The 12534-nt window shown below is 35.8% G+C and overlaps 1 long non-coding RNA gene across 2 annotated transcripts; it reads right to left on the reverse strand.

Annotated features, from left to right (window-relative positions):
- Positions 1-1077: 1077 nt before the first annotated feature.
- LOC148852480 (uncharacterized) lies at positions 1078-10104 on the reverse strand. 2 transcript variants are annotated; one of them, XR_016098911.1, is made up of 5 exons: positions 9867-10104; positions 8767-8817; positions 4235-4276; positions 1397-1501; positions 1078-1296 (listed from the first exon to the last, which is right to left on the reverse strand). It is a non-coding gene; the product is annotated as an uncharacterized LOC148852480 (long non-coding RNA). The 2 variants fall into 2 exon arrangements; XR_016098912.1 differs by lacking the exon at positions 9867-10104 and adding an exon at positions 9616-9759.
- Positions 10105-12534: the final 2430 nt, after the last annotated feature.

A 12534-nucleotide genomic window follows, 5' to 3' on the forward strand; every position in this document is an offset into this window, starting at 1 on the left:
ACATATCTCCCAACAAGTAAAAAATGTTTTTTTGGGGGTATTTTGGGAAATTCAATTATTTTCAATTCTTATAAATAGCCATATCCCTCACCATTTTCATAGCACTAATTTAGCAATTTTCAAACCCTCTCTGTCTTTCTCATACAGTCTCATACTCTCACAACTCTCCAATTTAGCAATTCTCAACTTTGCAAAAATGCCACATGCTATTATACTTGAGGAAGGCTAAAAAATAACAATTTGTATAAAAGAGTTTTTGCAAAATTTTTATGATACAACTAATGAATTTTTGGGTGTTAATTACCTAACTAGTTGTATTTTAGCTAATCAATTATTTGTGGTTAGTGTTTGTAACATATAGAATAAATTCACAATTTAAAAATATTATTGAAATACTAAAAGGTACTTGGAAAACATTTATCCACTTTATTGCTTAGTTACAGTATTAGATCATATCATTAAGAAAGATGGTTTAAATATTTTTCTTGAATAATATTATGAAAATATGAATATTGAAATTGAAAATAAAAACAAAGAAAAATAATAGTTTATTATTTCAAATGTATAATTTATATAACTACAAGAAAAATCCACTTTAGCAATGGATAAAACCGTTGCAAAAGGATACCAAAAACCATTGCTAAAGAATATAGCAACGGTTTAGCCACGGTTTTTTGTTGGTGACGGATATCGACGTGGCTAAAACCTATAGCCACGGAGTACACCATGGCTACAAATATATGTATAACAATGGTTTTAATCGTTGCTAATAAAAAAAAATTATTGCAACGGATTTATTTTGTACCGTTGCTACAAATTTCTATAGCAACGGTTTTAGCCGTGGCTATAGATGTAGGCTATTGATGAATAAGAAGAAATAGCAATGGTTTTAGGTAAAACCGTTGCTAAAAGTATTAACCATTCGTTTGCCCGGGCCAATGCTATAGAATGGTCATCACAAAACATAACCGCTTCTAAAGTTGTTGTATGGAACCTTTAGCAACGGTTTTATCAAACCATTGCTAATAGTGCAGTTCTCATTTGATTTTTTGACGAATGCCATCACAAAAAAAAAAAAAAAAATTAATTAATTTCACATGTTCATGTATGATAAAACCTGTACAAACTTATACAAAATATTCATAATAATCTTTGTTCAATACACACTTTTAATACATTTTTTTCATCACCAGAAAAAGAAGAAAATTAACAAAATTATCCTTATTGCATCTAAACAGTTGATTATATGCACGTGCATCATACTCAAGACCTTCGCTTTGGATCATAAACATCGGTCTGTCATGTTCAACAAAAATGAATACATAAGGATTGATGTCAATAATTAGATATATAAATTAAATTGTAATGTAAGAGTTTTATATGCATTATACATTACCATTGATTTAACCCATGCGATGTAAGATCCAAATGCATCTCCAAGAAGTTCTTGAGAAGTGTTCATTGGTAAAGGACCTTGAGATGCTACCCTTTGGTGATCTTACTGAAGTAGGAGAAAGAGGAGTTAATCTTAGTGGCGGTCAGAAGCATTGTATTCAACTTACTCGTGCATTGTATCAGAATGCAGACATTTATCTTTTAGATGATCCATTCAGTGCTGTTGATGCACATACTGCTACCAGCCTATTTAATGTAATTTCATATTCTATTTTCCATGAAATTTATACATTTATGGCTACCATTTGTATTGATATTTGATTTGAATTGTTTCAAGAATATGTAATGGGAGCTCTGTCGGGGAAAACTATCTTACTAGTGACCCACCAAGTTGATTTTCTTCCTACATTTGACTCTATTTTGGTTAGTGGAAATTCAACTCATGTATTCTTCTTTTATAAATTCGGGGGAAAAAAACTTATAATTACCCTTTATTGTGAACCTAAGAGCAAATTTAGGACTAATCAGTTTTTGGCCTCATCTTTTGTTGCCAAAATCCTAGATAACCAAAAAGTTTGTTGTCTTTTGTCTATCAAAGGTGAGAATTTTTATATATGAACAAAAATGTTATTACTATTAATTGAATTGGTAAAAGCGCAATCAACTTGTGCTTTCCAATCAATATGACATAGCCCTACCAATAGGCTTGCCATGATTACGTATAAAGGAATTTTTAGGGAGTATTGGTCAAACTGAGTTCAAGTTACATATCTACTGGAACTACTTTATGAGATAAGGGCTCAAAAAATGCTTTATGTTTCTTTATTGATTTTGATAACTGGCAGTGCAATGTTGCATAGACTCTTGTAAATGGAAAACATGTCCCTGTCAAACACGCATTGGATTCCAACACTCCACATATACCTGAAGGACACTTCTATGTAACATTTCCTTTTCTTCTACTAGCTTATTTGACATAAATGAACAGATAATGTACAAAATGAGTGTCATTTTTCCTATAAAACATTACTTAGTAACAAAGGTAACATTCTAGACTCCTTTTTTATAGTTATATAATGTTGAAATTCAAATAATATGAACTATTTTAATAGTATATACTTCTCTATAAATGTCTATAAGTCCATGTTTTCTCATTTTGCCAAGTTGGAAATAAGTCAGGTTCCAACTCAATTGTCCAAGTCCATGCAACACTGAAGTAGTATAATCTGATCTTTAGAGTCACTGAAGTTATTTATTTATTATTATTATTATTTTTTTTTTTGAAGAATACAACTTGATTCTCTTAATATGTTAACAGTCCTAAACTGAAGATAATAGAGCAATTCAACAAAACATCCTAAATGAGATCTTTATTCTACTTGGCCAGTATGCAACAGATCCAAAACCAAACCTCAAAAGTAAACACGAAATGACAAGAGATTAAAACTTCTTGAGCAATGCAGCGACAAGGAGATGAAGCTAGCAAATGGCCCTTCATGTTTATTCCAACTTAGATGCTAAACTAACCTAATATCATCTCTACTTTACAAATTCAATAAAAGGAAAGGGGGGACTGATGTTACCAAGGGATTATTCCAATGCAAACAAACTTAAAGAAAATGAACTAAAGCTAATATGGAGCAACAAATTCAATAATGGGAAACTGAACTCAGTATGGATTTATTGGTTATTGATACCCAAACAACTTTAAAAATAAAGGAAATGGTTGACCAAAGCCACTCTTGAGACCAGCATCCAAAGCTAACATTCAAAATACAGATTAATGACCAATTGTGAAACAGGGATCAAACTGAATGATCTGACTGGAGTTCGAAAACCTGTCGTCCCAATCAGTAAACCGACAATTTGTTAAGTGCAAAATTCAGAGACATCCTCATCAAGACAAAAACCAATGGTTAAAGTTAAAGATCCTCAACTTGTCTTCAAGTCTGAAATGCTCAGAAAGAAAACCAGTGACTGACCTGCTCCCCTGAAGGTCAGCTCAGAAGGGGATGAGCTATGCCTCATTATTTTTTCATTTCTTTTAGCATTTTTTTGGGTGTGATTTTGTAGTTCCTGGAGCTGCTTGTCACAAAAATCCATCATTCATGTGTTGCCTTTTCATGGCTTCTCTCCACCCCCCAAACAAAAAAAAATGCAACTGATTGCCAGAAATCACTAAATTGCCAAGTTGTAACTGAGAAGTGACCTAATGTGACTGATTAGTTTAATAAATTGTTTTTGGCTTAACATGTAAGTGGTAATAGTGGTGGAAGGATGTTGTATCTGTACATGAACTGATGTCAAAGCAATTTATGAATGCATATTGTGAAATAATATCATTTTCCTTTCTTCAGCCTTAATCTCAACTATTTGGGATTCATTCTCAAAACAATTCTGTAGCTACATGAATCCTTTCCTTGCAATTTGCTCCATCAAAAGTCATGTTCTGTCAAATTATAATTTCCTAGATTATATGCTACTGTATGGTGTATTTTAAAATGAACCTATCATTTTCACAGTTAATGTGGGGAAATCCTGCGTGCTGCTACTTATCACCAGCTATTGGCCACTAGCAAAGAATTTCTGGACCTTGTCAATGCGCACAAGGAAACTGCTGGTCCTGAAAGGTTGGATGGGGTAGTTTCTTCCAAGGGACATGAAACTTCTTCTAGAGATATAAAGAAGACATACCAAAAAACAGTTAAAAGAATCAGTACAAGATCAGTTGATTAAGCAAGAAGAGAGAGAAACAGGAGATATGGATTTCAAGCCATACATTTTGTATCTTAGTCAGAACAAGGAATTCTTCAACATTTCTCTTGCAATTCTCACTCACCTCATTTTGTGGCTGGACTGATATCACAGAATTCTTGGATAGCTGCAAATGTTCAAAACCCTCATGTTAGCAGATTGAAACTAATCCTAGTATACTCGACAATTGGATTTTTCTCAGTTTTCATTTTGTTCATCAGATCTCTTGCTATAGTAGCTTTAGGTATCCAGACATCCAAGTCCTTAGTTTCTCAGCTATAGAACTCTCTTTTCCGTGCACCTATGTCCTTTTACGACTCTACACCTCTGGGAAGAATACTGAGCCGGGTAAGCATTTATATCAAAAAATAAAATAAAATACTGAAATCTATGCTTTAGGGATTTGTCTAACTTAACTCCATGCTTCTTATATAGGTCTCTTCCGATTTAAATATCATCGATCTTGATGTTCCATTCAGCTTAGTGTTTACCTTTGGATCTACCATTAATTCATATGCCAATCTAGGAGTACTGGCTGTTGTTACTTGGCAAGTCCTTTTTGTCTCTATACCAATGGTTTATCTGACAATACACCTACAGGTAATAAGATGTGATAGGAGGAATACTTTATAGCAATGGTTTATCTGACAATAGCAGGGCGCAAGGCTCCCGCCAATGTGGGATCTGGGGAGGGACAGATGTATACAGCCTTACCCCTGCTCATACAAAGAGGTTGTTTCCAAGATTTCAAACCTGGTCACCCAAGTCACAACGGAGCAACCCAACCGTTGCACCAAGGCCCACCAAGGTCACCCAGAAATTGTATGAAGCAGCATGTTTCCTACCATACATATAGCTTCCGAACTTGAATTTTTGGGCACTATACTGTGGCTAACTTGGATATGAAACTGGTTCCTGGGGTCCAATCATACTGTCACAACAATCTAACATAACCCACCTGGTTTAAGCGTGCAAAGTGCAGGGGCAGGAAGAACTGAAAGCTATCCATACATAAATACATATATAACAGAAGCTCCCCTGTTTCTGCCACATGAAGAGATGATTTGGCAGATCCAAACCAATCACCAAGTAGGGGATCCTCTGGATTAGCCATGTGTTCAATCTTCATGTTACATCAGATCTATACCCCACCCTATTTTGAATTTCCCCAAAATAAGGGCTTATTGTGTACATGTGGCAAGTATTTTGGGGCTGAAATTTGTCCCATGAGCAGAGCCCGCAAGAAACACATATGGTGCCTTTTTGGTCGTTTAGGGAAGCTCACTAAATGACTCAACTAGCAAACTCACTCACTCCCACAAATATAATTGTTATAGCCTTTTCATCAACAACTAACTCTTTAGAAGTTAATTTTTAATCCATAGAGGTACTACTATGCTTCTGCAAAATAGTTAATGCGGATAAATGGCACAACCAAATCTTTGGTAGCAAATCATCTAGCAGAATCAATAGCAGGAGCCATGGCAATCAGAGCTTTTGATGAGGAAGAACGCTTCTTCGCTAAGAATTTGGACCTAATTGACACAAATTCTACTCCGTTCTTCCACAACTTCGCAACCACTGAGTGGCTGATTCAACGTTTAGAAATGCTGAGTGCCACTGTTCTTACTGCCTCTGCACTTGCCATGGTGTTGCTTCCTACAGGAACTTTTGGCTCTAGTGAGCATTTGCTTTCTTCTTTCTGGTGAAGATGGAAATGCAGTAGAGCTCCTGGAGGAAATCCAGGTTTGTAGTTGAAATTGGTTATTTAGGTTCATTTTTTGTTAGTTATGATGCCATTTTATTAAGTGAATGAAAGAATGGGTTATATATATAAGTAAAATGGTAGGATAAAAAATGGTAGTATCAGAAATGAAGTCATTTAAAGGAACCTAGGAGTATTTTAATATCTCTAAATACCAAAGCATTCAAGGCAATCTAGGTCTGACCTAAATCTAATGAATATAGTTATGCTTGAAAAAGAAGAGTCTAATAGCATACACCATTTATCAATACAGGCCCAATCATAATTAATAGTAAACAGTCAGGAGATTTCTATTTATTTTTCGATCCAAAACCATCTAATACCATCAAAATAAACAACCAAAGCAATCAAACTTTCATTTGCCGTTTACAGTAATAACTAAGAAAATTATCATCTAAGCCTTGCCCCAACTATATGGGGTTTAGCTACATGAATCTTATTTTTCCTTTCTGTTTTGTTAAGTGCCATATCTGTTCTGTCTGCAATTCTGCTAACAGCATCTTAAGATGTTGTTTTGAAACCCAGAAAACCCGATCTTTGTGTATATGAGTCTACAAGACAATGATATGCTGATCACTTGATTGTCAATGTCCCTGGAAGTTTTAAACCTAGGTTTAAAATACCAAAATATCAGGCCCTACAATGCAGATTCCAGACTTCTTTTTTTATCATTATGATAGTGGTAGTTACAATTTCTACCATTCTAGTGAAATTTATCACTAAGGTATAAATATTATTAATGGCCAAACCCAAAAGTAACTGAAAACATTCACTAAAAATGAAATATAACTGTAACCAACACATTATTTTCCTGCTTCTCTTTTAATGATTTACTTTCCTGGTTTCCATGTAACAATATGGCATAATGATACCAGACATTTACAGTTCTAAATCTGGTTTCCCCTTTCTCGCTTAGTCCAACCTGGTTCCATCAAATCTGGATGACTGGTCCTCACACACACCACAGCACTTGCAGCCGTGCATTTGGAACATCTCCCCATGAATGAAAAATACAAATACAGGAGATGCTCTTGATGTGCAGCTACAAGTGCTGTGAGGTGGGTGTGATGACCAATTCTGTGAGGAGGAAATGTGATTTCGGTTCCATCATCACAACAGGTCTAAAATTGATGCTGGGATACATCCCAATACCCCAAAGCATCTGTGGAATCTTGCCCATAGGGACAAAACTGACTGAAATAATAGGTGGTTTGCAGTCTCCCCCTAGTACTGACACCACACATCGGAGTCTAGTATCATCCTTCTCCAAATCAAATTACTTCTTGTCAAACATTTACCTAGCACAGCTGCGCAAACCACACAAGCCACCTTGGAAGTGATATAAGGAAGCCACACCTTGGAGCTGGGAAAGGCATAGAGAGTCTGCCCCTGTAGATGCTCGTAGAAAGACTTCACTAAGAATCTTCCCAGGTGGTCAAATTTCAAGATTCTTCGGTCCTCTTGGTTTGCATTAACTTCAGTTCTTGGAATCATGGAAACCAACTCCATCATTTGGTCAACCTCCCAATCATTCTAAATGTAGGGTTCCAAATCCAATCCACTTGGTTGTTTATAAGGTGGTAGCAATCAGCCACTAAAGCATTTCTGTCCCTGGCAACCAGGTAAAGGGATGTGAACAAATCCATAAGTGGCCCATCCAAAAACTGTCTCCATCCAAAACCTCACCCGAAGTCCATTCCCAACATTGTATTTTGTACCTGAGCTGAAACTGATATAGCTTTTTTCCACCCCTTTCCATAGGGAGCATTGATAGCATTCTCTAGAGCTTCCCAGGTCCCACTACATGTTTCTTGTGCCATACCTTGCTGCAATGGTAGCTTTTTTCTCCACAAGCTCTTTCTCTATTCATTGAATTGCCAAAACCACTTTCCAAGCAGATTCACCAACCTTAATTTCCTAATACCCAAGCCTCACCCAGCTTTTGGAAAGAAAAATCTTATCCACTGCACCAGCACCAAATGAATTTTCCCCTTGTCAGTCCAACCTCTACAAAGAAAGTTTGTCATCCTCTTTTCCAGTTTGTCAGCCACTGGAGCTCGAATTGAAAAGAGGAAAAGGAAATAAGTCCCTTAAAGGCTTAAACCTAAAACTCTCAACCAACATGCAGTAATCTCGTAAGTACATTTCATAATTTCCTACTGTCTATTATTTGATTTCAGGGGTTCTCAGAGTATCATTTCTACACTATGGCAATATAAAAGTAGTCTGAGGTTCGTGTGAGGACAAAAAAAATCTGTTTTACAAGTACACTATTTAACATAAATTGCTGTTTACTCACAATTTCTATCAATCTAAGTCACAGAAAACCCAACTACAATAAGTTCTCTAATTAGGACATAACTGGATCATGCTAAATTTGGGGAAAAAAAGATCCATGGAACTGAAGTCAAGGGTCCCTAGACCTCTCCTTTCAATGGTGCCCATATGCCATTATAATTGCAAACGTTCTCATCTTTCCAGGTTACCAGAAAAATATGAAAGGGATAGTAAATTGCAGAAAGATACCAGTATCAGTGATTTTCACTAGTATGGGATTAAATGAATGCCAATGCATTATGAACATAATATATATGTTTATGGCATACAAATTATTGGACACACTAACAGGTGACGATAAAATATACAGATTATAAACAAAGACAAAATACCTGCATCCCACATTCTATAGAAATGGTACGAGAAGTGGATTCACCAAATAACATTTTTGAAATCCAATAACCAAGAGCAAATGCAGTATCATGTAGAATAGCTACAGGAACTATTAGAGCAATAATGATCTATTTTTTAATCATTAATGTAATTATACTATGAAGTGAGCATCTTTTGATTACCTCCAATGACAGTTGGCACCAAAACAGCTTGGAAAGTGATGAGGACAAGGCCTGTAAAGATGAAACAACTGTTTTTAGGCTTAAACTAGTAGACAAAAGGCAATTATCAATGATCATACCAAACCAAACTTGCTTGTAAGAGATAAAGGAAAATTTATATTCAGTTAGGAAGAATATAAGCACACTCCACATACTGTTTGATGAGGCCCAACTAGGAAATTCTTTACAGTAAAAACTGAATTGGAAGATTTAACAGTTTCTCTTTCTTCCTTTTCTTTCTAGTATAGGCTTGAGCTGACAGAACGGACCATCCATTTACAAAGGATAAGCTTAGTGGACAAAGCCCACAAGAAACAAAACCCAGCTAGCTAGAATTCTAAGCTTGTTCAAAAAAATCCCTACTCAAGGCGGTGCATATCTGTCACTTGAATCTTAATATTCTTTGCCAGGTGACTCCAAACATGCCCACTAGCTAGAATTTCACTTTTCTCATGTCTGTCGATTTTTTCTCCATCATTACAATCAGAACACATGCTTGTTATATCAATGAGTCCAGACACATAGAAATACCCTCTTTATCGTACTCTTGTCAACGGGCGTCTGAATCTGCAACCGTTTTGTTTGAATAAACAGAAATTGATAATTTGTGATTGCCAGTGACTAACGTTGAACTCCAGCTTCACTGTTGAGTTTATATTTTAGAACGCACAGAACAGCATAATCATCCAGTTCGGATTTGCTGGAACCAGTCCAACACAAGCCTATACTTCCAGTGGAGAACTACCCCATTGAAACCCCAAATACAAGTCAGATCCATATTCATAAGCCCCTTCTATCCAAAAAACTTACTAGAGTATTTGTTAATCTTTGAATCAGAGAAACTACGTCGTGATTCATAAGCTCCTTCCATCCAAAAAACCTACTAGAGTATTTTCTGATCTTTGAACCTAAGCCTGGAGTTCGCTTTAACACTGCCGAATGCAGAGTTGTAATCTGGTCAAAGTGAGCATAAAAAAATGAATAGGACAGAGAGAGAGAGAGAGAGGAATACGAACAGAGGAAGGATAGAGAAGAAGAAGAAGATGGATAGAGAAACTCGCCGTTGCTTGAAGAGAGATACACCAGTAGAAGCCCGAGGATTTTCAACTCACCGTCGCTTCACTCCTTGAACACCGACAACCTGAGAAGCACGAACAGAGGGAAAGAGTGAAACAGAGACGGAAGGAGTGAAGCAGAGAGAGAGAGGGGGGGGGGGATAGAGAAAGACGCACAAGAAGGAAGGGGGGGATAGAGTGAAGCAGAGAGAGAGAGAGGGGGGGGGGATAGAGAAAGACGCACAAGAAGGAAGGTATGCGCGGGCAATGCTTATTTTCTTTTGTTAGATGATGAAAATTTGAGGAAAAACCCGCGCAAACATGCAGCCACGGTTTCAACAAAAGTAAATATGTATTGCAACGGTTAACTTATAACCGTCTCAAAAGTAAAGCATGTATTGTAACGGTCCATAAAACCGTGGCCAACCTAAATGCGAGAATTGAACATATGGACACAACAAAATATTCGGTTGCTATATGTGATTTTTAGCAACCGTTTTTTTGTCCGTTGATGGAAAAACCATTGCTAAACATCATTTTTCTTGTAGTATGAATTTAAAATGATAGGGAATAGGAAATTTGCAATTTGTACATGTACAATTTCCACTTCTAAAACAATTAGTTCTTTAGTATAAACCAAAATGTTTGGTCTCTAATAAGTAGGAGTTAGAAATCTAATGCCACTTCATCAACAAGTTTATTTATTAAACTTAATTTTTATGTACAATCAAAATTTTTTAGCTTAGGTGATTCCTTCAACTCGAATGAAAATGAATAATTTTGATATTTTAGCTTGGTGGAGTGGATATAGACAAAATTATCCAGTCCTAGTCCTTGCCACTATGGCATGTGATCTACTAATCCCTCCGATGTATACAATTCCATCAAAGCATTGTTTTAGTACGAGTACTAGGGTGTTGAACGACAAGAGAAGCTACATGAATGGTGAAAGTTTGGAGATGTGCATATACTTTAAAGATTGGTTTGATGCTGAAACTAGATTACAAGACAGAGGGGGGTGTTATGTTTGTGCCTATAAATCTTTATGGTAACCTGCTTCATATACACTTTGAATTAATTTGAGAAAAACCCGAAGGCAAAATTTAATAGTGGTTTGTAGTGGAAGCGTAAGGCTTGGGCCTCTAGACCTAAGTTGTAGCCCATCACAAATCACCATTGGGCGTGTGGGGGTTGTGCCCCTACAACGTTATGGACCCGATCCATATTCATCTTATAGGTCTGAATCGAATACGAATAGATATATTTCAGGGGTTTCCTCTCTTGTGCATAAAGTCTTAGTCTTGTGAGATAAGAGTTAGACATTGGGTGTATTTGGGGCTTGGGGTTTTCTGTGAGTGCAACTTTATATTTCTCATCCATTGCCAACTACATAGTGGATTTATGTTATTTCTTTGCCTGTGAACAGGCTATAAGCCGAATCATGTAAATCTGTGTGTATTCTTTGCCCTTGTTTATCTTTATCTCTACTTTTACTTTCAATCTGGGTGTTATTCGAATCTATTTTCTTAGGTTTTTCCACAACAGAGGGCATGACACTACACTTGATGTTTCACCTGAAGCAGATAATCAAAGTCAAGAGATGGAGGTGCAAGTTGAATTTAGAGAAAAATGATGAAGTAATTTTTTTTGTATACTCAATAATTGTGTAGCATTTTTTTTAATTTATTTTAATTTTGTTTTTCAATTTTATTTAAATTATTCATTATTTTTTCAACAATGTAATTTTTTCTTTTTAATTTATAATTATATTGTGTTATTTTTTTATATTTTATTCCATATTCCGCTCATCCATTGACCATTGTATTGTTTAAATTGAAATAAAATAATATTCTTATTTTTTCTAATTTGTTGTCCACTCTGTATTTTGTTGAGTATTTTTTATTTCTTTGTTAGATTTTTTTTTCCAATTTGTTTCCAAAGACCCAAAGGAAAGTTAAGTATTTTAGTTTATACTTGACAAAAAGTCAAAATGTCAACAAAAAAAAAATAGTTTGGCTCGGTTCAGCCTAAGCTCAAGGCCCAACTTGTAGCCTAACCCTAGCACAATCTACAATTCACCTGACCCAAGCTTGTGGTACAATCCAATGAAATATCCTAGCGGGGGAGAAGCACCACCTAACATGGCCCATTCCATGCTATTCCAACACAACTTGATTTACACCTCTAAATGCATTCTTAGTTCTTAGGGGTTTTTACTGTTCGGTCCACCTTTAGAAATCTTAACTCCATCGTACAAGTAGAGAAGGTGATAACTGGGAATTGATGCCCTAATATTTATACATTAATGTTTTTTTTATTTTGAGAGAATCACGGTTTAGCCTAGGATTAGAATTTTTAAGCCCAAAGTACATTTATGGCACGTATCAGAATTGATGCCAATGTACAGAATGGGGGTATTTGACATTTTGAAATATATCCACGAGTGTAAATAAATTATAAATAGAAGTATATAAGTGGTCTACTCCAATTTTAATGCAATAGATTGATAAAGATGACACCTGATGACAAGATTAAGCATTTATTAAGGGTGATTATTGGCACGACCGGCCGAGCTTAGCACATGTGATAAGGGCTATAGAGTGGGTATAGACCTTGGCTGGGATTTTTGGGTTGTGAATTTAAATACAATAATAAAATGCACAAAAGTAAAAAT

This window comes from Nelumbo lutea, chromosome 5, assembly GCF_056320005.1.
Source record: "Nelumbo lutea isolate HS-2025 chromosome 5, American lotus-T2T, whole genome shotgun sequence".
Taxonomy (NCBI): domain Eukaryota; kingdom Viridiplantae; phylum Streptophyta; class Magnoliopsida; order Proteales; family Nelumbonaceae; genus Nelumbo; species Nelumbo lutea.